The following is a 23,689-nucleotide window of genomic DNA, read 5'->3' as shown; positions in this document are numbered from 1 at the left end:
ACTTGGGTAGCACAATCCAACTGTATGAACATTGATTTCTCCTATTTCAATATCCACCTCTCTTTATCCACACCCCAGTGCACACATTTCTCCCATCATTCTAATCACCCTGCACTTTTCCCCTCCATACACTTATCTTCCATTTAAGTCTCATATTTCTATTTTATCCTTCTTCTCCTCTCTCCCATTCACAACCCTCCCTCTGGGTTTACAATCCATGCTTCCACTTCTTTCATTATCTGACATCCTAATGTTTCCATTTCACCTTTAGCCTTTGTCACTTACTCCCTCCTCTTTTCCCAGCTTATTCCCTCCTACTGCATTGCCTGGAGATAGATCTGGAAACATCATCTTAGTTTGGTTTGATTTATTATTGTCACGTGTACTGAGGTACCGTGAAAAGCTTTTGTTTGCGTGCTATTCAGTCAAAAAAAAATTATATGTTATTACAATCAAGCTGTCCACTGATACAGGTGAAAAGGTACAACAGTTAGTGCAAGACAGTCCAATAAAGTGTGATTAAAGATAGTTCAAAGGTTTTCCATGAGGTAGATAGGAGGTCAGGACCGCACTCTTGCTGATGAGAGGACTGATGACGAGTTGCCTGATAACAGTTGTCCATCGGTCCATTTCTCTCCGCAGATGCCAAGTTCCTCCAGCCGATTTTTGCTCATATTTCCAGCATCACAATTTACAGGATATACTTCTCTATGTAGGATAATTAAAGTAGCAGGTATGTCATCCTTCTCAGTACTTCAACACTCTGTGCTCTACATTCCATCCTACATTCAGTTAAGATTTGTCACACTATTCTCCAGCCTTTACACAATCCCTTTCATCTTTCCACATACTATCCCAGACTCAGACGACCACTCAGAACACAGGCCTTTGTTCAATTTGGACATCTGTTTCAAGACGTTTTTATTCCCCCCAACAAATGCATTATTGACTAGGAGAGTGTCATCTCCATCCTCATCCTTTACCCTTCACTGCTGAAATTCATCAATACTTAACTCAAACTGTTGATTGAAAGTCTCTGCTTTAAACGCCAACTCCTGTCATGCATTTCAATCTCATGGCTTCTAAGATCTCTGCAATTTAATCAATTACTACCCAAACTGGCAGTAAAGCAGTTCACACCATGACAACTGGAGAATTTAAATTCAGGATAATACTAGCCCTGGAACTATTGAATTATTGTTAAACACAATCTGCCATCCTCTGTTCAGCAGGGGAGGGGGAAGGGTTAGTTAATTAGAGATGGACAATAAAACTTCCAACATTTTCAGCAAAATTGTTTATTTCTATCCATTTTGAGCCTTCATTTTAAACATTTTCACAAATTAATCTTGGAATCTCCTATCTAAAAAGTCTAAACGTTTTAGGTTGCCTCTTCATACTTGTAACTCCTTACTACAATTCAAAATTTCAATACCATACAACATCCTACCAACCTTCCATTATATGCTATTACCAAATATCCTTCATCTTCAAATCTAAATCTGCGGACACCAACTGTGTTCAAAGATTGCACAACATTTATTTTCAGTATTACATTTCAGTTATATATTCTAATCCCTTTGCCACAGTACCGTAGATTTAGACAATAGACAATAGGTGCAGGAGTAGGCCATTCGGCCCTTTGAGCCAGCACCGCCATTCAATGTGATCATGACTGATCATCCCCAATCAGTACCGCATTCCTGCCTTCTCCCCATATCCCCTGACTCCGCTATTTTTAAGAGCCCTATCTAGCTCTCTCTTGAAAGCATCCAGAGAACCTGCCTCCACCGCCGAGGCAGAGAATTCCACAGACTCACCACTCTCTGTGAGAAAAAGTGTTTACTCGTCTCCGTTCTAAATGGCTTACTCCTTATTCTTAAACTGTGGCCCCTGGTTCTGGACTCCCCCAACATCGGGAACATGATTCCTGCCTCTACCGTGTCCAAACCCTTTACAATCTTATATGTTTGTAATGCTTCTATACTCGTATTATCTTTAGGTGTTGCTTTTTAATGGCTTGGTCCTATTAAACCTTAATGTCACCTCTGTATTTCTACCTACAAAACAAAATCAGTGCCACACAACTATGTCTTCAAAGTAGAATTTGCATTGTGGACCATATTCATAAATATAGCAGGTGGCCTGGATGAATATGTGCTATTATGTACAAGTATATTTAAAACCGGGTTCTCATCTGGCAAACCCTAAATGGTGAGCCAGGCATATTGACTGTTAGACTAAGCTTATTTGCATAAAGTTTACAACGATTGAAAGGATTCAAATTAAATAAACATTCCTAAATCTATGGCCTCAGTATCTAGACTCTCTTTGTGCTCCCAACACACTGGCAGCTGGCATCGTAACCAGAGCAACGGAGTTTCAGCTGGGGAAGTGGCACTTGGCAGTCAGAACATGAGATATAAAACATAAAATACAGCAGCTGAAGATCAGACCTGTCTATGAAATTAGCAATTATGAATGTATCATTAGTGTTTAATTTCTCACTCCTCCCCAGTTCATACAATGTCAAGGCACACAGTTCTTTATTTTCTCCCTAATAACACTTGTACGGTGTACGAGATTAGTACCGGTGTCATGGGGTTATGGGGAGAAGGCAGGAGAATGGGGTTAGGAGGGAGAGATAGATCAGCCATGATTGAATGGCGGCGTAGACCTGATGGACCGAATGGCCTAATTCTGCTCCCATCACTTATGACCTTATGAACACAGAGTACCCTCTCACCAAACAATTCATTTATCTTTCAAAAATGTGTTGTCTGCATCTACTTGTTGAAGGAAACAATATGAATTTATTACAATTTAATTTTAAAGTTTGATTCTCCAAAGTGAAATCTATTAATCTCAGAAATGATGTTAGAGTTATGTTCATGATTGCATACACAATTGGTACAGTGGTGCAGCTAATAGAGCTACTGCTTCAGAGCGAGAGACTCTGGACTCTGACCTTGGATGCTGTCTCTGTGGAATTTTCACATTCTCTCTGTAACTGTATCCAAAAGACAAGTAGGTCAGTCAGTTAATTAGCCACTGGGATTTTCCACTAGTATGCAGGTGACCAGTAGAATTGAGGGTGCATGAGGTGAAGCTAATGAGAATGTGGGGAGAATATAGAAAAAGCATTAGTCCAGATGGTTAGCATACATGTGTAGGAAAGAATTGCAGATGCTTGTTTAAATCTGCATGCCAGACTGAAGATCCCATTACCTTGCTGTCTCTCTCTTTATGGTGAGCTTCATAGATACATGCACTGAAGCTTCACAAATTGGAATTGACTGATTCCTCAGCCACGGACAGAGACTTCTGTATTAAGAGAGTACCAGTTGAGGCTACTCCAAAAGACAAGTGAAAAGAAGCACAAATTGAGCTTTTATGATGATTTGGACAAAATTAAAACACACTAAGTTGCAAGTCGAATCAGTAGCAAGGGAGACTGTGCAGGCTCGAAGGGCCGAATGCAAAGCTAGCATTTATTTCAAGAAGAATACAAAAACAGGGATGTAATGCCGAGGATTTATAATAGACAACAGACAATTTGGTGCAGGAGTAGACCATTTGGCCCTTCGAGCCAGCACCGCCATTCAATGTGATCATGGCTGATCATCCCCAATCAGTACCCCGTTCCTGCCTTCTCCCCATATCCCTTGACTCTGCTATTTTTAAGAGCCCTATCTAGCTTGAAAGCATCCAGAGAACCTGCCTCCACCGGCCTCTGAGGCAGAGAATTCCACAGACGCTCGTCATATAAGGCGCTCGTCAGACAGCATTTGGAGTATTGAGAGCAATGTTAGGCCACATATCCAAGGATGTGGTGGCACTGGAGAGGGTCCAGAGGAGGTTTACGAGAATGATCCTCGGAATGATTGGGTTAACAGAAGATGAGTGTTTGATGGCACTGGGCCTGTACTTAAACTTATCGAATAGTGAAAGGCCTGGATAGTGGATGTGAAGAGTTGGAAAATCTAGGACCGGAGGCCGTTGCCTCAGAATAAAAGGATGCACATTCAGGAGGGAGAGGAGGAGGAATTTCTTTAGTCAGAGAGTGGTGAATCTGTGTAATTCAATGTTGCTTCAAAGTCAATATATCATGCATTAAAATATGGTCCAGAAAATGAAGAAAAACATCTAAAGTGACTGGCCACATATATAGCAGTTGCTGCATTTATCAGAATGTACAATCATTCACATTCGCTAACTATTTTAAAAGATACTGAGAACTAGTCAGAAATAGGATGTTTTGCCAATGTTATGGACAGCATTTACAGTGCCCTCCATAATGTTTGGGACAAAGACCTGCCATTTATTTATTTGCCTCTCTACTCCATAATTTGAGATTTGTAATAGAAAAAAACCACGTGGTTAAAGTGCACATTGTCAGATTTTAATAAAGGCCGTTTTTATACTTTTTGGTTTCATTATGCAGAAATTACAGCAGGGTTTATACACAGTCCCCTCTTTTCAGGCACTATAATGTTTGGGACACAGCAATGTCATGTAAATGAAAGTAGTATGTTTAGTAGTTTGGTGTATATCCTTTGCATGCAATGACTGCTTGAAGTCTGCGATTCATTGACATCACCAGTTGCTGGGTGTCTTCACTGGTGATGCTCTGCCAGGCCTGTATTGCAGACATATTTTGCTTATGCGTGTTTTGGGAGCTCGTCCCCTTCAGTTTTCTCTTCAGCACATAAAAAGGCCTGCTCAATTGGGTTCAGATCAGGTGATTGACTTGGCCACTAAAGAAGTTACCGTGTTTACGTTTTGAAAAACTCCTTTGTTGTTTTAGCAGTATGTTTGGGATCATTGTCTTGTTGTAGAATGAACCGCCAGCCAATGAGTTTTGAGGCATTTGTTTGAACTTGAGCAGATAGGATGTGTCTATACACTTCAGAATTTATTATGCTACTACCATCAGCAGTTGTATCATCAATGAAGATAAGTGAGCCGGTACCTTCAGCAGCCATACATGCCCAGGCCATAACACCCCCACCACTGTGTTTCACAGATGAGGTGGTGTGATTTGGATCTTGGGCAGTTCCTTCTCTCTTCCATACTTTGCTCTTGCCATCACTCTGATGTAAGTTAATCTTTATCTCATCTGTCCACAAGACCTTTTCCAGCATCACATTTTTGTTGCTAACCAGTGGTTTGCATCTTGCAGTGTAGCCTCTGTATTTCTGTGCATGAAGTCGTCTGCAGACAGTGGACATTGACAAATCCACACTTGACTCCTGATGATATGTCAGACAGGTGTTTGAGGATTTCTCTTTATTATAGGGATAATTCTTTTGTCATCAGCTGTGGAGGTCTTCCTTGGCCTGCCAGTCCCTTTGCGATTAGCAAGCTCACCAGTGCTCTCTTTCTTCTTAATGATGTTCCAAACAGTTGATTTTGGTCAACCTAAGGTTTGGTTGACGTCTCTAACAATTTTATTCTTGTTTCTCAGTCTCATCATGGATTCTTTGACTTTCACTGGCACAACTTTGGTCCTTACGTGGATAAACAGCAATAAAAGTTTCCAAAGGTGATGGAAAGATTGGAGGAAAGACTAGGTGCTGAGAGTTCTCTTATACCTGCATTAAGGAGGCAATTGAACACCCTGAGCAATTACAAACACCTGTGAAACCAATGTGTCCCAAACATTATGGTGCCCTGAAATTGGGGGGTCATTTCTACATGGTGAAACCAAAATGTATAAAAATGGCCTTTATTAAAATCTGACAACGTGCACTTTAATCACATGTGATTTTTTTCTATTACAAATCTCAAATTGTGGAGTACATAGGCAAATAAATAAATGATAGGTCTTTGTACCAAACATTATGGAGGGCGCTGTACCTCTCAATTAACATCATCAAAATAAAATGTGGTTGAGTTGCGAGAGTGCCGCATGCAAATGTGCTGTGACACTTTCTAACACAATTAATGCATTTAAAGCACCTTGATAGGGACTGGGATTAGGGGAATGCTACCCAGGTGAAAACTACTTCATGTTGAAAGAGCATGTCTTTCTTTATGAAGAAAGGAACAAACATCTGCAGAAGATTAAGTGGGGTGCTACCTTAAATATGAAAATGGAAGTAGTACTCTGATATTTCATTATGAAAGTATTTTCAACTAACTAAATGCTGTCACCACAATTTTGAATGCAAGCACCAACCCACACAGTCTTTGATTTGCAAGCAATGCTTGGTGCAAGGTAATAGCAAATAACTGCGCCTGTTATCAGATCAAAACGCAAAGTTTCAATGTGGAAATGGTGCATCACAATTAAAATTGATCACAAAACCAGCTAAAAATAGAACTTGCAGCATTTCCATTTGTTTTGAAACTAGTTTTTAAAAAATCTAGTTTTGGATCCAACTTGGAGACATGGTCTGCAATCCAAAACATGGCCTGGCCTCCAATTACAATTAACAATAACCAAAAAAAGAAATCTTCTCCAAAGTAAAAGTAACTCAGGCTTAAATGTTTAATGTTGTCGCCCAGGGTCAGAGTTTTACAGCATAGAAATAGGCCCTTGAACCTAATTTGTCCATGCTGACCAAGTTGTCTAAATGAGCTGGCTCTATGTCAGTCTCTGGCCCATAATCACTCCAAACCTTACCTATCCACATATCTGTCCAAATGTATAAAAGTCATAATTGAACCCAGCTCTCCCACTTCATGTGACAGTTTGTTCCATATCAGGCCCACCCACTGTGTGAAAAAGTTGCCCCTCGGGTCTCTTAAGTACTTCCCCAAGATTTACTTCTCCCTTCTCTACTCCCTTTTAGCATCACCAGTCGGTAAGTCTTGCTTAACCAGTTATATGGAGATACAAACATTCTCTCTTGCACGAGATTGACCAAATTGAAATTCTATAGTGGGAGCACAATCGCAAACTTAGCGGTTCAAGCAGCATTGAGTGTCGTCTCTTTAGCCTAACCAATGTGCAGTAAATAAGCAGTTAACATCACTCACATCCTGAACGCAAGCTATTAAAGACTGACCCTTTAATTTTGCTCTGAAAGAGTGCTGCAATATTGGAGACACTGTTTAATAGTTCTCTCAATGTTAACGTTTTAAAAGGCCATTTGCAAAGGCGTGAATATCAAAATATGAACCTCACAAGGATTACATTTTAATATGTTTCTTAACAAGTTTTAAAACATTGCTTAGTTACTGCAAGGCACGATTGCAAGGTTAAATCTTCATATTATGTGTAGTCAGCTAATTATTTAAGTGTCCAGGAAATTACTCAAGAAAACACGATTCAATATCTACTAACCTCGTGTCTCAAAATAAAATTCCCATAAACACGCAGAGAAGGGTCACTTTATCAAACCAGTATATTTGTTCTATCCGCACAGTATTTAAATGCATTTTACAATACAACTAACTCAAAACAGATGTCCAGTTTCATCATGAAATGAATGAACTTGCTAAGTTTTTGACAGGGAGAAGGGTGTAATAGGACATGATGTAAATTAATGCAAACTCCCATTTGATGAGAGGCAATTTAATAGCAGAAAACCTGGCTGTCAAATTTATGTTAATCTTACAAATGGTGAGATGTATTCAAAAAAACAGTTCAGGTGTTACAAAGTCACACATGTCAATAACAAGGTCCCACAGTTAATAAATGAGCTAAGAGATATTATCAAGCGTACAAGAGAAGCAGTGAATCGCAAAAGCTATCAAAAGCAACAAATGAGACAAATCATAATGAGATGCAAATGTTCATCTAAAAAATTGGCTGCAAATATATATCAAACCTATAACAGATTTTATACCTGGATAGGGAGGTGACATAAAATGATGGCACACCAAAGACAAAAATGTGAGCAAGACAATAATAAAAGGAAACATTAACTTTATATTCTTAGTATCTCTCTGAAGGATCAAGAAGAAATGAAATAATAACACAAAGGTATCCAGTTCTGATCATAACACTTAATGGAAGATGGGAAAGCTTTGGAGAAGATGCAGTAGAGATTTAATTTAAAAAATGATTATGAGAATGAGGACATCAATTACATGGACAGACTACAGAGGTTACTTGTTTTGTCACTGGAACATGTGAGGGTTTATGAAAATTAGATGGATAATTTAAAATTATGAAGGGTAGATGTTGAAACATTGTTCCTAATTAGGGAAGAGTTGAATACTGAAGGACAAAGAAAGGCATTCGCAAAAGAAAGATCAGTTTCAAACAATGAGGCTTGTAAGTGCGTAAAGGCTACAGAAAAATTCTATTGGAGCATTCCAAAAGTACGTAAAGGAAATAATTTACAGGGATGTGGGGAGAGGGTGGGGGAAATGATCCAGCTATATTACACATGTAGAGCTTGTACACACTCAACAGGGCACTGAAACCATCATTTAGGGGCTGGGACAAATATCAACTGATCAAAGCGAGAGAATGGATTTATTAATTATATCATGTCCACCAAATAGTTACATTTCCTTTGGAGATCATCATACTAGTAGATCTTTTTTTCCCCCACTAGATTAAGTGGACTGAATTGTACCACTGGATTAAAAAAAAACAGTATAGAAGTATGATCTTGAGATAGCTATTTCTCTATAGATCTTTCCCTTCTCTCCAGGGGATCCCAACTAAACATTTTAAAACTCTGAGTGCAAATGCTACATCACAACATGCAATTTACAAGTTCAAGTCTGCCCCAGAATTCTGAACTTTCAGACAATGTCCTGGATAGCCGTCTCAAAAAGTATAGTTTTATATTTTTCAAAATAAGCATTCATTCCTCTCTCAATAAAAGCAGTTCATGATCAAATTCCAGCATACACCTGCACATAACAATATAACTCATCATCCAATAATCGCATTCTTTCACATCGTCTCTCTGACAGGAATGAGTTTGGGTGTCTTGCATTTTTCACCGGTGATCTGTCTTACAACCAATTCTTTGATAGAATTCATTTTTCCAATTTTGCAATAAGATAAAAAAAAATCTATTTTACATTGTTGATGGAGCTCAATAATGTTGACTGAACAACATCTGGATGAAATCAAATAAAGCAAATGCAAATTTGTCTATGGTGTGTTTTTAAAATATGACCTTATTTCAAGGTAACAATTTGGCACATATCTTGTGGGCCAAAAGGCCTGTTCTTGCGCTGTATTGTTTTATGTTCTAAAAAAAACATTTCTAAGGGACCTTGAAGCCCAATCAGTTAGTCCAAACCAGAGAAAAATTAGCGACAATTCAAATTGTGATACTTAAGGAACAAAAGCAGGTTTAAAAACATGCCTGCAAGTCGATCAAAACACAGACAGTGTTGGTTTTCCACACCATAACTCTGCAAAGGTAAGCTTTACTTCCAAGAAACAATTGGCAGATTATCAAATCAGCAAATATCTATTCGAACCTCCCTCCCTCAGAGGGATGCGGGCCAAATTCAGTCAAATAGAAACATCTCAGGCAGGCATCGTGGTCAGCATGGACGAGTAGGGCCAAAGGATCTATTTCAGTGTTGTTTAAAAAAATCAATTTATCTTGTGACAATATAATATTAAACTTAACCACTGCCGCATATAACTGATTCTATTATTATTGTAATATGGAGACGTTTCATGAAATAAGAAATGAGGCAGTCCACAGATTTGAAACAATATAAACTGTACCAATATTATCTAATTTTGCACTACTTCCAATACCAATTAGATATTATTAAGAGAGACCCACAAGAGACTGCAGATGCTGGAATCTGGAAAATATAACTCCTGGAGGAACTTAGCCCAGATGCAGGATCTCAAGCCAATACGTCTATTATCAATTTGCTTGCACAGATGCCGAGTTTGTCAGGATGCCTTTTTGGTTACATATTATCAATGCTGCTTTGTTCATTTAGCTTTCAAAAATATAGGTTATCTGAGTTTGTAAGTTTGCAGATGATAGACAAATTGGTGGAATTGTGAATAATGAAGATCGCTGCCGAAGGATCCAACAGGGTGCAAATTAAATCCATTTGACATGTGTACAGAGTTCAACCTGGCCAAGTGTGAGGTATTGCATTTTAGGAGCTAAAATGCAACAGGAAAGTATGCAGGAAAAGGCTGGAACTTTATGACCATTGATAAACAGAGGATCGTGGGATGCAAGGCCATAGTTCCCTGTAAATGGTAACACCACTGCATAGTGTAGTACAGTACACTTCAGTCACAGCATGGAATAAAGAAAGTTAGTAAATCACATTGCAGATTTGTAAAACTTTGGTTGGGCCACATTTATGCATTTCTGGTTGCCACATTATAAGAAAGATTTGGAGGCTGAGGAGAAGGTGCAGAAGAGGTGATCACTAAGGTGTTGCCTGGACTGGAGAATACAGTGTCTCCTTAGTTGTAGATAACCTGACTTACTGAAATCCAACTTTACACAGATTTTCCCTTATTAAAATAATTTTTCACGGTTTTAGAAATGTTTTGTGGTGTTGTTAATGAATGTGTTAATTCCATTAGTTAATTACGGGGATAATTTAAGGACACTTCTACCTTACGTAACCCGGTGTCTCTCCAAAGCCATAATGACTCTCCCAAACAAGTCACTGATTTTCTCAATGTAAATAAATCTGGTCCCTTAGAATTGTTTCCAATACATCCCCACCTTTAATGCATGTTCCCTGGCCGATAGTTATCGGGTTCATCCCTGCTGCCTTTCTTGAATAAAGGCACATTTGCTATTCCCCAATCTTCTGGCACCTCTCCCACAGCCAATCAAGGTGCACAAATCTCTGTCAGAGCCCAGCTATCTATCACATAGGACTTCAGGTTGACAACCTCATAACATTGCTAAGACCACCTATCTCAACCTCCACATCACCCAACTATGCAACTCATCTACTGTTGAAATTCTCCATGCCTTCACCTAGACACTTGACCATTCCAACAAACTCCTGGTTGGCCTTTATTTTTCTACTCTCCACAAACAAGATCACTCAAGCAGAATACCATTTCCTAACTTTGATTATGTCTCATACACCCATCACTTCACTAACTAAATTGTACTGGCTCCTCGTTAAACAGTTATAATATTTCTGTACATTTAAATCCATCCATAATATCATCCCGCGTTATTTCAGTGTCCTCCTCCATCACCACCTCTCAAGACCTGTGTGCTTCTCCAAATTGCTTTGGAAATACTTTAAGCAGCTCCACTTCTCAACTTTTGACATATTCTTCAATCAAATATTTGATTAGCTGCCTGATAATACTTTGTGTGCCACACATCAAATTTCTGGTTGGTAACAAAATGTTCCCAAGGTGCTTCACAAGAATGTAATATTAAAGAGGCTATGTAAATGGATATTGCTGCTGTTAAGGCAACAGCAAGCTAAAAGTTTACCCAACTTCATCATGTAACAAACACTCTTCAGTAAATAATTACCAGCAAGCTGCACAAAATATGAAGTTTCATCATGGAAATGGAATTTTTTGCAATAATCACAAATACCAATCAGGCATGTGCCCCAAATGTCAGGCTCTCCAGCGGAGCATGGTTACTCCATCTCCATTGCATGCAGATCTTGGGGTTATCCAGATTTAAATATTTTCTAGGAAATATCAAACAGATTTCATCAAATAAAAAGCATGCAAAAAATACCTTTCTTTCAAGAAGCAACTCAATTCCCTGCTTTAGACAAGAAATATGCCTTAAGAAATTCTATGCATTATCTACAGCTATTAAGTTCTGCTAAAGCAGAAGGACATTAGCTCTGGTCAGCAGTCAGCAAGTCAGTTTATACTGGGAGTTAAAAGAATCTCTGCAAAAACTAGCCACGTTAATAAGTCTAATGGGTCTGTCCCACTTTTCAGGCGATTTTTCAGGCAAATGCTAGTGACTGTCAAGTTGCCCACAGTCACCTGAAAAACCGGCAACTGGAACAACTGTCAGAGTAGAACACACACACATAAGCACATTGCTTCCTTCACCAGCCCGTTATACAGGCAGGGGACAGAGCAAGTGGGGGGAGCGCTGTCTGAGTGAAATTCACATGGTGCAAAGCCAATGTGATACAGACACACACCGCAATGAACAGGAAGGTTAGCGCTGTAATTAAGAAGCTAAAAAGCACAGTGTACGATAAGTCCTTTAAAAGAGGGGAGGAGAAGTAGTGGAGACAACTTTTAAGATGCCAGAGATACATGGCTGTGAAGCTCGGCGGACATTAACATCAGTTATCCTTGGTTCTGAAAACTACTGCTTACGTTTTTTTCACCCAATGAGCAAATGAAATTCACCGGTCAGCACCAGCTACAACCTACGAGAACCTCCGACCTCCAGGCAACCCACTAGGACCTCCTTGCAACCCGCCTACGGCACAAGAATTCTCGCTACTCTCCATGGTGGCTTCAATCTTGTTGAAAAATCTGCGGCGACCATAATGAGGCCAGAGTTCCCAGAACGCGGGAACGCCTCACGACCATGAAGGCGACTCCCTGGCAACCACCTGCGAACATGTGGCAACCATGTGGCGACTGCATAGTCTCCTGCAGTCGCCTAAAAAGTTGCCTAAGTGGGACAGGTCCATAAGGGTAAACTTGAAAAAATTGGCTTTTTTTTAAATGGAGAAAACCCAATAGGATTTTTAATTAAATTGTGCCATTTCTATGTTTAGCAAATACAGATGTTCCCCAATTTACGTACATTAAGCCCTGTGGACCCTTGCATAAGTTGAATATTATGCAAGTTAGAAGTGCTACTGTGCAACTGTAAATTTACTATTCAATGTGGAGGTCGTGAGGAGAGCTCTGGCACAGAGCCAAAGGGGGAGCTCCGACACAGAGACTACATGGGCGTCAGTAGACTTAAAGAATTGCACATGCAAGTGCAAGTTTACGCGAGTCACCTATTACACAAATTGGGGAGTGGCTGTATGTAACCATGCAACCAACGTATGGAAATTATCTTTTTTTGTGGGTGATCCTTTGGACTAAAGATTTGCTTCTACTGCAATACTATGAATTGAGGTTACTGATATTGCCAATGTGGGATCCACAAATGAGGCAGGTGGTGGTTAAAGTGAAGGCTGCTGAGTATTTTGGGAGGTAGTGACTCTCTCTGACATTAATGCTGGGTTTTCATTAATGCTGATGCATGGGCCTAGGCTTTTCAATGCCACCCCAAAAGCTCCTTCTCCACTTTAGTTGTCATGGTCCAGGGATTCTTAGAAGTCATAAGGTATGTTCCATCTTTGAGGGTTTGACAACATTCTTGAATGTCTGCTACCATTGCACAGCCTTGACAAATCTGTTCCTCTCGTTCTCGATTCCCCTACTTTGGGCAAGAGACTCTGCATTTTTTTTTAATACTTAGTAGCCCATGTCCTTTACTAATCACTCTATCCACATTTCACTAATTACACAAAGTGGCAACACCTGGCTCAGGGTTGCAATATTCCTCCCACTCTGATGAGGGGAGTATCGGAGATTTTTACAGAGCTGACTCCGATTACGGCCTTTGCTAGGTCAGTGGATTTGGCTCAGCTGTCGGAACGGAGCAGGATGCGATGGCACTGTTGTGCAATACTCATTTTGAGATAAACTGCTTCCGTAAAGATGGCATTAGGCCAGAATTAAACCCTAAATTTGCACAGTTATGCAGGGCCAGCAATGTTCAGCCTGCTAAATATCTCTTCGGAGAAGATTTGTGTGCAGGATGAATTGAAGGCTGCTGCTGGCATGGTTAAAACACCCTACATGGGTAAGACGCCTCTACTCCGGCGATATCACCTCTATGTGACAACCAGCAGGAATCGGTTCTCTGAGGCTGGTGGGAATACCAGGTCTGCTCAATTTAGACCCAGCCAGAGTCCTTTTTTAAGCCCAGGCACATCTCGTCCATCTTGGAAGATGCATCAGCCCAGTTCCCAGTGGGTCAAGATATCAGAGCAAAGGGAAGGAGATCAAACAAAACTTAGGGTCTGCTGGCCCAAGTGATAAACCTCCTATGACCATTGAGGTAGGTGGATGTGCATCCATTAGTCACATGGGGTGTGCGGAGGAATTTCATGTTGGTGGCAGGTTAAGACTATTTTTACATGAATGGCAACAGATAACCTCTGATCTGTTTATACTGCATGGCATAATGGGTTACAAAATTGTGTTCTTGGCTGACACGGTTCCACCTCGACAAGATATGCCGAGACCGGCGTATATTCGTTCCAAAAAGGAAACTTTGGATATGCAAGCAGAGAGGCATTGCATAAAAAAAGGAGTGATTGAGCGGTCAGTCCATGAGAAAGAGGAATATATCTCTAACATATTCTCAAGGGAGAAGAAAAATGGAGGATGCTGTATCATTCTTGATTTGGCGAGCTTCAAATCTTATGTGCAGTATAAACATTTAAAAATGGAAAATTTCCACACCACAAAACAGATTACTGAGCATTGTTTTATGGCATCCATAGATCTTAAGGATGCATATTATTGGGTTCCTATTCATAAGAATCCCAGGAAATATTTGAAGTTTAGCTGGCTGGGGCAGTTGTGGCAATTTAAGGTTTTACCTAATGGTTTGAGCTCAGCTTCTTAAACCAAACTTCTTAAACCAGTGCTTGCCCTACTCAGAGCTGAGGGGCTTATTATTATCGGGTATATAGATGACATTCTGATAGTCGGGAAGCTAGCTGTTTCAGCTGCCAAACTTATCTTTGAGAAATTGGGATTTCTCATTCATCCAGCTAATTCCAGGCTGATACCGACAAGATCTATTTCTTATTTAGGGCTTGTCATCAATTCGGCAGAGATGTCTGTGACCCTGCCCATGGAGAAAAAACAAAATTTGGTAGAGGCTTGTTCAAATCTACTGATTCATGAGAGGCCATCTATCCGCCAGGTTGCAAGGGTAATTGGCAAGATAGTAGCTGCCTTCCCAGCCGCATGTTATGGGCCTATGCATTATCGTAATCTGGAGGGTGAAAAGGATCAGGCACAAAGGTCATTTTGACAGACCTATGCAGTTGTTGTCAGTCAAAAGCTGAATTACTATGGTGGAATGTGAATATTCATCGTTGTTCAGGCGGCTTTCTACCGAGTAAACCCACAACAACACTGCAGAGTGATGCTAGTGAACTAGGATGGGATGCAACTAACACCATCTCTAGTTGTGATGGTAGATGGAACAAGGAGGAGTTACGCCTTGGTCAAAAATATGGCAACAATTATTTGGAAACATTGGCAGCATTTCATGCCTTGAAAGCATATTGTGGAAAGGTGCATGGTATGCCTATTAGACTACAATTGGATAACTCAACAGCGGTGACATATGTAAATCACATGGGTGGATGTAGATCATGATCCTGTAATGCTTTGGCAAAAGTTATTTGGGCTTGCTGCATAGATAGGAGCATTTGGATTTCAGCTGCTCATTTGCCGGGCAGATAAAATATGGTAGCAGATGCTACATCGCGGATGTTCAATGATCAAACTGAATGGAGGTTGCATCAGGCAGTATTCAACAATATAATAGCTCATTATGGAACACCAGACGTTGATTCCAGACTTAATAATCAATTGCCACGATATATAGCCTGGCAACCAGACCCAGGGGCAGAAGCGGTAGATGCATTTTCTATAGACTGGGGGGGGGGGGGGGGGGGGGGGGGGGGGGGGGGGGGTTGTTGTTCTATGCCTTCCCTCCATTCTGCCTTATTGGAAGATGCTTGCAGAAGATAATGCAAGACAATGCATCAGGTATTTTAGTAGTTCCTAATTGGCCTACGTAACCATGGTTTCCATTATTAAAAGGATTATTAAAGGAACTGCCCATGGTTGTTCACAGGCATAAGCATGTGTTAATTCAGCCTGTCACTCGGGAGCCGCATCCTTTGCATGATCGCATCGACTTATTAATTTGCAGAATTTAAGAAGGCCTTTCGTGGGGCTAGGACTATCCAACCGGACGGTTGACGTAATAACTGCAGCTTGGCGAGATGGCACAAGGAATCAGTACTGCTCATACATCAAACAATGGGAGCAGTTTTGTGAGAAGGCACAAATAAATTACTTTATAGGGGTATAGCCGATGTATTGGAGTTTCTTTCAACTTTATATTTTGCAAAAGAGTTAAGTTACAGTGCTATTAACACTGCTCGTAGTGCCTTATCATCATATTTAGTGCTCGGATCTGGACATCAAACTGTGGGCAATCACCCATTGGTATCTAAATTCATGAAAGGTTGTTTTTAACAGAAACCCTCCAAGGCCTAGATATCATGAGGTATGGAATGTTAAGATAGTGTTAAGGCTGCTTCGCAATTTGGCACCAGTCGCATCATTATCTTTGGCCCAGCTCACGCACAACTTGGTTATGCTTATGGCTCTAGTCTCAGCACAACGAGTTCAGTCTTTGCAGAAACTGTTTCTGGATAACGCGGTTATATCCAACAAAAAAAGTGATCTTTTATATAGATGAATTAATAAAGCAGAGCAGGTCAGGTGCTTTGGGATACAAATTGGAGCTGTTGGCGTACACACCAGATCGAAGATTGTGTGTGGTTACCTATGTTAAGGAATACATTGAGGTTACAAAAAACCTTTGAGATAGCGAACAGGCTGGCTTCATAAGTTATAAAAAGCCACACAAAAGGGTAACGGTGCAAACCATTTTTAGGTGGATAAAATGTGTGTTAGCAGATGCGGGAGTGGATAGTGATATTTTCAAGTCTCACTCTACCAGGGCTGCAGCTACCTCGGCAGCAAATAATATGGAGGTTCCGCTGGATCACATTCTTGCGACAGCATGATGGGCCGATGAGCGCACTTTTCAGAAGTTTTACACTAAACCAATTAACAGGCCTGGTTTATTTGCTCATAGAATTTTACATTGTGTTGATTAGACGAGTATTTATCCCTGATGTAAAGGGATTGTTTCTATTAAAGCATGTACATGGTTGCGAACTAACATCGTGTTTCCATGAAGTATGTATGGTTGATCGGTGCAGTGTGTCCACATATAAACTGGCTCACTGCATGAAACCACAGAGCTTTGAAAGCTTCACGTAGTCACGCACATGACTTCGATATAAAATAGAAAGATCAAACAAAATCTTACCGTTTGAAGTTTGATCTTTATTTTATGAGAGTTGAAGTGCCGGATTACGTGCCCTCCACTCCCAACCCTGATTCTCATAAAGATCATCCGGTAAGTCTAAGGTCGTTAATCTTTTTATAGTTTAAGTTCTGCAACTAGTCTGTGGTTTCATACAGTTGCTCTGAAGATTGACGCGCATGCGGGCTGGTAATCATAATTACGGTGGGTTCACGTAATCCCTCACTTCAACTTCTCATAAAATAAAGATCAAACTTCAAACGGTAAGTTTTCAATTAATCTTTCTATTAAAGATGAACAATGAAAAACTTGATGCAAACATCCTCTATAGATCATATAAAAGTGGTACAATTGTACTCTAAAAGTAACCTGTTATTCATGGCCTACACAATTTAGAACATTGATAATTCGCATTATCAAACAAAAAAAACTATCAGAAAATATATATATGAATTAGATTATTAATTTCCCTAGATGCTATAGAACTTAAAATAATCTCATTATATCATTTTCCTGATTGATTGTAAGGTATTGCATCCATTAGCCTACCTAACCACTTTAAATATTTATCACTATATGCAAAGTGCTTCCTAATATTAGCCCTAAAGACAACTGGTATCAATTTTACATTTGTACCTTTGTTTAAAATGGAACAGTGCTCAAATGTAACCACTCCATTCCACTTTGTGGCCTTCTATACATATCTACACTAATAAAAATATCATAAAAAGCATGTCACTACATTAGTCTGACAGATGTAGAATCATATCTCATCTAACCTGTTTTTTCCCCTTCATATTAATTTCCAAATGTTAAGAGTACTAAAAGATTCTTGCAAGAATAATGTTGTACTATAAGTAACAAGTACTTACATGTTCTGAAGATAGAAGATATTTTTTTAAACCTTTTTTCAACTTAAGTACTGGATGCTATTACATTGTTGCTGAAACGGGTCATAGGACATACTTTGGCGCCAGATATGGCACAAATGGTGATTTATTGCCATTAGCTAACTGATTTCTAGTTAGCAGCGTGACAGAAATGCAGTTCTTTTGATGATTATACCTTCCACGGCATCTGGTGTGGTGGGGGACGGAAAGGAAGAAACAGGAAAGTAATTTCACATTTCTACAATTCAGTCTTGTGTTATTGTAAAAATGTTAATGATTTTTTCAAGGGTAGACTTCTTACACAGTCGTCATTTGTCAGAGGTCTCCTTAATCCAGTCAAATTCAATTTCTCTTTGGACTTCTGTGTTTTTTACATTCTGCTTCTCATAAAATAATCTACACACCAAATTCAAGTATCTCCTGGCATGGAAACCAACTACTTCAAGGCAGGTGTTTAGTTGGTTTTATTATGCCTTGACAAATTGCATCACTGAATTTAATAATCTGGGTACATACTTGAATATCCTTCTGCTTCTGAATGCTACTTCCAATAAGTATGTGGACTCTTATATTCACACCGAAATGTATCACAGCACAAATACTGATATTGAAGTATATGTTAGAATCATGCCAATCTGCAAAGTCATTAATTTATTCCCATTTTATATTTTTGTCTGTCTTTCTTATTCAATAATACCAACCCCCAGCCACCACCCCCCCCCCCCCCCCCCCCCCCCACGATTCCTTCCCCCCCCTGTTGAAAATAGGCAGATGGAGAGAGATAAAGGAAATAGTCCATTTAGCCCAATGATTCCACGCTGATCATCATGCACCCAATTACATTAATCCCAAACAGGTTGATCTTCAAAATTAGGAAGGGAACTGTAGGAAGTAAAATGGAAAAATTTAAAGAAAACAAATTGGAAGAGATACTTTGCACAGTAGTCATTCATACTATAAATACTAAGTAACACTGGCAACAAGTTAAAAATGGTCCTGGCCCTCTAGGCCGTGACCAATTCATGGTTTAGTGAACAGATGGGCAAATCAACTTCCACTGGTTACATTTTCTTCTACTTATTCAATCTCTAGATGTTGAGGACGACCTGCCTCCATTCAATTTCTGTGGCATCTGAGGTGGCTGATAAGGCCAATATGGGATCCATAGACCCCCATGTCAGCATCCCCAGCAATACTTACAGTCAGTGGGTTCCAAAGCATAGGCTACATTGTTTGAATACTCGACACTTTACTCCTGAAATGGACACACATCGCCGAAAGATAACATGCAGAAGCAACAAATAATTTAGGAAGTAGATATATGCTGATAAAACTGCCTCCTCTGCCTTATCAAGCAGCTCCTTTTCTTTTACCACATGATAGACCTTGAGCTTTCTGATATGATTGTAATCTTGTTCGCATCATAATGTTACACCTTGTAGCGGTACCAAACGTGGTGAGCATTTGCTTTATTCAGACATTACATGATTGGTGTACATGCAAGTTTGGTCCTCTAACATACTGTGACGTGGCTGCTGCTGCTGCTGAGCGAGGGTGTTGACGAGCTCAGCTACCTGTCGACTCATGATCTCCAGGTTAGATCTCCCCATAACCATTGACGGCACATGATAGCCCTCGTAACCACTGACGAGGGTGCGACCGTAAGTGGTCTGACTATCAGCTGACGCCACAACCTCATCACAAATTTCCAATTAGAGTGAAACTAATCTACAGAATAAATTTGGATTCTGATCAATCTACGTCACCACCCCAGTATAACCAATTTTACATCAATTAATGTTTCAAACGCATAAAAACAATGCTCCAATTAATGGTCAACTCATTCACTGAACCATACAAGAGAATGCACTTGCATTTAACAGCAAATCAAAAAAGTCCTCCACCAACATGTCCCTGCAGCACAACAGACTGTCCCACAACAAGCTCCTGGAGAGACGTGATGCAATCACATGTTTGGGAGCCATCTCTCAATGAAGACATGCATAATGGATAAAATTCACTACCACTTTCAGTGTGGCCTTTGGCTGTCTAATAAAGAGTACCTTAGAAAAACAAGATCCAAACAGGAAATTATAAACAGAATCTGGTAATGCAAACCAGCATGATTTGCTGCAAACTGTTTTAATATAAAATTGGCACAATATTCAGTGCTTCCAGTCTGCAATGGAAAGAGTGAATCAATGACTATATTTAACAACCAATAACGGCAATTTTAATTGCCACTGGGCACTATATTTTATCACATATTGTTTGAATTTTGGAATACTCTTACCAATGTATGCCACTTACAAAATTATTTTTTATTAAAATAAAACCATTTCAACAATGAGTCTGACAAGGTGTTGAGAAGATCGTTGAAGGCGATCTTCTCAATGCCTTCAGATCAGGAGACTCCCTTCAAAGCCAACACTAGATATCATGTACAAAAAAATATTGTGCTGGAGATCAACTATTATTGCACTCTCAGTGACAATCCTAATTAGAAAGGTCACATGTGTGGATTAGTTTTGCAGAGAAAAAAGGCTATACTCAAGACTATTAGCAAGCACTGTAACCAGAAGGTGTGAAATCAAAAATGACAAAATGCAACAATGTCTCAGAGTGTTTTAATAAAATATTATACTACTTTACCAATGTTTGCCTCATGTTATTCATATTTTTATGTCTGCTCCAACCTTTTACCGCTAAAGTGATTTTGGGGCAGCCCAGTGGGACAACCCCATCAGAATTTCTCCGACCCCTACCATAAAGTACAAGCAAATGGAGTGGTCTTAAAAGGCTTCACCAGCCATTTTGTAAGCTCAGTTACATCAAAGTGTCTTTCCATAGGGAGACAGAACCAAAACAATTACATTCTCATGTGTATCTGCAAGCAATGATGATCAATCTCTAGCTGGATATCACTGCCTCCCTGAGCCCCAAAGGATATGCTGAGCACACAGACAGGAGTGAAAAGTATTGGGTTACGAAACACACCAGTCAACATGCCAAGCAATAATCTAGAAGCATGGAAGTTGCTGAATCAACAGCAATACTATCACACATAAATATGCTATAAATATTTTGATATATTATCAGCAATAATAATTAGATAACGAACACATTTTTTAATTAGAGATGTAACCAAAAATCCAAAAGAAAACAAACAAAAGCACAATGTAAATTCTAAGGTGGCTCCTAATTCTGGTGTTTAAGTTGTTCACACATTATTTAATTTCACACAATTTATTTCACATTTATTTGGGTTTGACAATTGCAGAATTCTCTAACACCAAATGTCAGTGCTCTTCCTGTTCACAGTGCAGAGTATTGTTCCACACTGACTCTCACAGTTATCTCAACTGCACCTCCTCCCATCCTGCAAAGACTCCATCCCCTACTCAGAATTTCAGTCTCTGCCACATCTGCTTCTAAGATGAGACTCTTGGATACCTGTCCTTTTTTGTTTAATAAACATAGTGCCCACCCTGCTATTGTAGATGTATCCCTCACCCGTATCTCCTGTGTTCCGTAGTTCTGGTCTCTCTCCTCTTCCCCCACAGTTCAGAAGGATAGCGTTCCCCTGGTCCTTATCTTTCACCTCTACACCATCCGCATCCAACAAATCATTCTCCAATATTTCCGCCATCTTCAAAGTCATCCCATCATCAGTCATATCTTTGCATCCCCTCCCCTTTGCACTTTCTGTAGAGGCCACTTCATCAGCAACTCCTTTGTTAACCACTTCCTTCCCCAAACCAGGATATTGCTCCGGCAACAGCAAGAGATGTAACATCCGACCATATACCCCCTCCCTCACCATCAGCCCGAGACCCCAGCAGCCCTTCCATGTGAGACAGAGGTTCACATGCACCTCCTCAAACCTAATCTACTGCATTTGGTGCAACACCAAGTGTAGACTAGGCGACCGTTTAGCTGAACATGAGCTATGTCCACTTAGTCCTGCTGGATCTCCTGGTTCCTAACCATTTTAACTCCCCTTCCCATACTGACCTTTTTCCACAGAGCTTCCTCCATAGTCAGAGTGAAGCAACACACAAACTGAAGGAACAGCACCTCGTATTACACTTGTGCAGCTTACAACCCAACATGAGGAACGCTGAATTCTTCAATTTTAAGTAACCCACCTTCTTTCCCTCCTTTCTTCACTGTGCCCCACTGATGTGTTACTATTTCTCCCACTATCCTGCTTCCACATATAACCCTTCCTTGAGCTTCACGTTTCATCTCTCCTCATCCTCCACCCTTTTATCTTATTTTTTAATCATCCTCCATCCTTATATCTTATTTTTTTATCTCCAGCCTTTATCCAACAATTCATAATTCAAAACCCCTTGCAGCTGTATCTACCTATCACTTGCCAGGCTTTGTCCTCACCTCACATCTTTTACAGGTCTCTCCCCCCTACAACAAACAGTCTGCAAGAAGTGTCCCAACCCAAAACACCACCTATCCATGTCTGGAAATTACATCTGACTCGCTGATATACTCCGGCATTTTTGTTTTGTTCACACAGGGAATTCCTTGCTCAATAGTATACAGGAAACCAGGAATAGTATACCAGGAATTCATTTTTATTTCAATAGACAATAGACAATAGGTGCAAGAGTAGGCCATTCGGCCCTTCGAGCTAGCACCGCCATTGAATGTGATCATGGCTAATCATCCCCAATTGGTACCCCGTTCCTGCCTTCTCCCCATATCCCCTGACTCCGCTATTTTTAAGAGCCCTATCCAGCTCTCTCTTGAAAGCATCCAGAGAACCTGCCTCCAATGCCCACTGAGGCAGAGAATTCCACAGACTCACCACTCTCTGTGAGAAAAAGTGTTTCCTCGTCTCCGTTCTAAATGGCTTACTCCTTATTCTTAAACTGTGGCCCCTGGTTCTGGTCTCCCCCAACATTGGGAACATGTTTCCTGCCTCTAGTGTGTCCAAGCCCTTAACAATCTGATATGTTTCAATGAGATTCCCACTCATCCTTCTAAACTCCAGAGTGTACAAGCCCAGCTGCTCCATTCTCGCAGAATATGACAATCCCGCCATCCCGGGAATTAACCTTGTAAACCTACGCTGCACTCACTCAATAGCAAGAATGTCCTTCCTCAAATTAGGGGACCAAAACTGCACACAATACTCCAGGTGTGGTCTCACTAGGGCTCTGTACAACTGCAGAAAGAAATGTCATTCATTTTGGTATAAGGGCATCACCTGGAAGACCAGCATTTAATGCCCATCCTTAAATGGACCTTGTGAAAATGATGGTGAGCAATTTTCTTGAACATCTGCAGCTCTTCTGGTGAAAGTATGCCCACAGTGATTTTGGGCAAGGAGTTCCAGGATTTAGACGCAGTGATAATGAACGACTCTTAATATGTTTCCAAGTCAGAATATCACGCAACCTGCCGATGGTGGTGTTCCCATGGATTATAGTGAGTCTGCAGAACATTTACAGACTGCTGCCACTGCAGAGTGGCGGGGGGAATAAATGTTTAGAGTTTGATACCAATCAATGAGCTGCTGTCTCCTGAGTAGAGTTGAGCCTTTTGAGAGATATTGGTGCTATACCTATCCAGGCAAGTGTGTGTTCCTGATAATACGGTCAAAGGGCCGGGATGTCAGGGGGCAAGTCATTCACCGCAGAATACAAACTCCAAAGTGTTCTGGTATTCCTATCACTGGTCCAATTGAATTTCTGGTCA

At 40.3% G+C, this 23,689-nt stretch overlaps 1 protein-coding gene across 4 annotated transcripts in view; it reads right to left on the bottom strand.

The window, feature by feature from the left end:
- LOC129699434 (kinesin-like protein KIF13B) overlaps positions 1–23,689 on the bottom strand; it is a 181,054-nt gene that overhangs the window by 114,714 nt on the left and 42,651 nt on the right. The gene's annotated exons all lie outside the window — the stretch shown is intronic.

The sequence above is a fragment of the Leucoraja erinacea genome, chromosome 8 (assembly GCF_028641065.1).
Source record: "Leucoraja erinacea ecotype New England chromosome 8, Leri_hhj_1, whole genome shotgun sequence".
Lineage (NCBI taxonomy): Eukaryota > Metazoa > Chordata > Chondrichthyes > Rajiformes > Rajidae > Leucoraja > Leucoraja erinaceus.
Note: the sequence above shows the minus strand (reverse complement) of the source record. Positions and strands in the feature narration are given on the sequence as shown.